The sequence below is a fragment of the Mercenaria mercenaria genome, chromosome 4 (assembly GCF_021730395.1).
Source record: "Mercenaria mercenaria strain notata chromosome 4, MADL_Memer_1, whole genome shotgun sequence".
Classification (NCBI taxonomy): Eukaryota; Metazoa; Mollusca; class Bivalvia; order Venerida; family Veneridae; genus Mercenaria; species Mercenaria mercenaria.
Window position 1 is genome coordinate 7,794,324 of NC_069364.1, and position 4,006 is coordinate 7,798,329.

Genomic DNA, 4,006 nt, shown 5'->3' on the forward strand with positions numbered 1-4,006 from the left:
CCTTCCGGGAAGGGGACTTCCGGCTATTTTATTTTAATTATTTTTTATCTTTTTAAAAAATTCAAAAATTCTAATCACTAGAATTGAATTCCCGTGGTTTTGGCATAAAAATAAAACAATTATCTTACAGAAATTAAAGAAAACCATACCGTTACTTAACTGTTTGTTTGAAATTTACGAGCCAGGAAAGTGAATAATATTCTTCAAATTTGACCAGCTAATTTGTGTTAGATTTGTAGTTACAAGAAATGTATTTTAAAGTTTTACACAATCTAACAATGGCATTATGCAACATGTATTTAGCTCATAAGCTATTTTCCGACAAATAGATACGAGTGTTAATCCAGAAGTAGAGTCACTTCGCCCATTCTGCATTATTCACGTTAGGTATATTAAGAAATATAGATCACTGCCACCCATCAATAAAGTGACCAGTGAACCACACAGTCGTTTTCGGGATACCACAAAAGTCTATGCATGATCACCATCGCCAACACATCTGATTTATGGTACTGCACAGGTTGTGGAAATCCCAACTATTCAACAATACTCTATGATATCCCGACCTCTATGGCTGATAGTTTTGGTAGTATATACTCATCAGACAGCGACAAGACAGGTTCTACTCCTAGCCATACCTCTGCAGCCAGACTAATCGATCCACACTTTGACTCATCTATTGTCATCCATCGGCAGTCCGACGAGCATCTCACTCCAAGCCTACATCGCTATATCAACAAGAAACACTTTCGTATCGTTACAATCAGTTTCCAGAGCATACTAAGAAGGACAAGAACATTGATATCCTTGTGGAGACCGTTTCTCCCGACGTAATCATAGGCACGGAAACCTGGTTGAGTAGCGACATCAGCTCATCAGAATTTTTCAATCCCTCTTTGGGATACAAAACAAAGAAAAATATCAAACAGGGAATGCCACGCACCAAAAACGTAGCCTCCTCAAAACGAAACCCCCAGCACGCAGACGCGTGTACCACACACACACACACACACACACACACACACATACACACCCAAAGCCAACACATAAGGACAAAACGAACAAACAAAGGAACACAGTGGGGCACCGCCTTGGAACGGTCAGTGGCAAAAACACCACTGGGGGACTTAAACCGGTTTATGGTGCACCTAACCTCACTCTTACCCCCACCATGTTCCAAAGACATGGGACAGTGTAAATAAAAGTAATCCCATCCAGGTGAATCTCTTACACACGTAATGGAAACAAAAAGGCATGGCATGTAAAACACAAAAATGCTCGTGTATAAATATATAAAAAACAAACCTTAAGAACCAAAAACGTATGTACTCAATGCCTTTTCAGAAGACAGAGCAACAAGAGAAACACCCTTAAGGGCCCGACGAAACAGCGTGTACAGGAACGACCGGAAATCAGATGCACACCGTGGCGTACCGATAGCTGTGAAGAACAACTTAGTGTTTATGAACGTTACCTCGAGTAGTAACATCGAATTTATCTCTGGGTCCCTTCAGCTACCTAAGAAGAAGCAGATGGTCATCGGAGCTTATTACAGGCCTCCAGATAGGGTTGACGACCAGTATCTTCTCAACACCTATGAGGAGATTTCTGCACTGAGGTCTACTCACAAGAAAGCTGTGTTCATTTTGTCTGGTGATTTCAACGTCCCTGACATCCAGTGGGCAGACAACATCATCACTGGCAGCAATTACCCACACAGAGTCAGTCAGCGCTTCCTGGTTCTGTCACATGACCTTTCCCTTGAACAGATGGTAGACTTCCTCACGCGGAATTAGAATACCCTTGATCTGGTCTTAACTTCCCATCCAGCCTTCATGACACGCTGTTACCCCCTACCACCAATTGGCGTTAAAGTGATCACGATATAAGTCTTTTCGATACAACGCATGAAGTTACCCGTTCAAGACCTCCTAGACGAAAGATACTCCTCTGAAAAAAGATAAACCAAGACAACATCAAGCGAGCCTGTTTTTACCTATGTACATCATTCTTGGACCGCCATTTTACAACTTTGGATGACATGTGGTCCACCTTCAAGACTGGACTGCTCGGCATCATTGAGACGCATGTCCCAACAAAGACCAGTTCTTCACGATTTACGCATCCTTGGGTGTCTACAAGGACTCGACGCCTAAGTCGACGCAAGGCAAGAGCCTACAAGAAGGCCAATTCAACCAGTAGCAAGAAGGATTGGGATAAATACAAGTCCTTGAAAGCTGAGACCCAGAGGGAGATGCGCAGAGCCCACAGTAACTACATCAAAACCACAGTCGATCAGGATTTGACCAATAACTCTAAGCGGTTTTATTCATATATAAAGAGTAAAAAGCAAGAAGCAACTGGCATCTCACCTCTTCTTAACCAAGACGGCTTCCTTCATAGTCGTAGTAACAGCAAAGCCGAGATCCTCAATCATCAATTTCATTCTGTTTACACCAGAGAGGACCTCTCCAGTATTCCTGATCTTGGCCCAAGTAACATATAAACCATGAAACTTATTAAGATAACAACTCCTGGCGTCAAGAAACTATTGAAAAACCTTAAACCTAACAAAGCCTCTGGACCTGATGGCATCCAAAACAGGCTACTCACTCTTGCAGCTGACGAATTGGCATCAATACTGACATGCATATTCCAAACATCTTTAGACACTGGATCGGTACTTGCTGATTGGAAAGAAGCCCTGATTACTCCCATCTACAAGAAAGGCCCCCGGAACATCGCCTCTAACTATAGACCAGTTTCCCTCACTTCTGTTGTCAGCAAACTTTTAGGACACATCATCTTCAGCTCCACCATTAAACATCTAACCTCAAACAACATACTTACTCCAAGCCAGCACGGATTCCGCTCAAAACGATCTTGCGAGACTCAGCTCATCTCTACCATCCAGGGTATAGCCAAGAACCTCAAATCCGGAAAAGATCAGGTGGACGTCATACTTTTGGAGTTCGCAAAAGCTTTTGACAAGGTCCCATTTCAACGTCTCTTACTTAAGCTTAATTTCTACGGCATCCGTAATAACACGCTTCAGTGGATATCGTCTTTCCTAAACAACAGAACACAGCAAGTCCTTGTAGAGGGGAGTTCTTCAGAGAGACTTGAAGTTCTTTCAGGAGTACCTCAGGGAACAGTGTTGAGACCCCTCTTATTCCTGGTATACATCAACGATCTTCCCTCTGTTTGTCAGTCGTCTCAAGCCAACCTGTTTGCTGATGATACGCTTCTATATAAACACATCCTCAACGATGAAGATGCCACCAAGCTCCAAAAAGACCCCACAGCTCTGGAGGCCTGGGAATCCAAGTGGCAGATGAGCTTTCACCCAGATAAATGTACCGTGCTGAGGATTACAACAAACAAACGTCACTGTCGGGAGACCAGCTGCTATCTCCATGGTCAGCGTCTTTAAGTTAACGACAGGGCCAAGTACCTTAGCGTTACCCTCAGCGACGACATTCAATGGGAGAAGCACACTCAAGCAACAGCAGCCAAGGAATCATGTACACTTGGATTTCTCCGGCGCAACCTGAGAGATTGCAGCAAAGCGGTCCGCGACACCACCTACAAATCAATGGTGCGACCTACAATGGAATATGCTGCAGCTTCCTGGGACCCTTATAAAGCTGAAGATGTCTTGACAAAATCCAGCCTCGTGCCACCAGATATGCGTGTAACAACTACACTGACAGGACTCTGGGATGCGTCACAGCAATGGTTAATGGACTCGGCTGGGAACCTCTTCAAGAGCGCAGAATAATCGTACGATTGACCATGCTATTTAAGATCTCCCACAACTTAGTGGACATTCCAGAGGCAGCACAGATTGTCAGAGGCAGCGACAGCAGAACCAGGGGTTCCAGGAGGCTATTTCTCATTCAAGGCTGCTATCCATGCCTTGGTAGCAGCCCCGCCTCTGTACTCGGTGTAGACAGCTCATGTGTGTACCATAGTTTTAATTGTATATAGTCAACATTTAACTGTA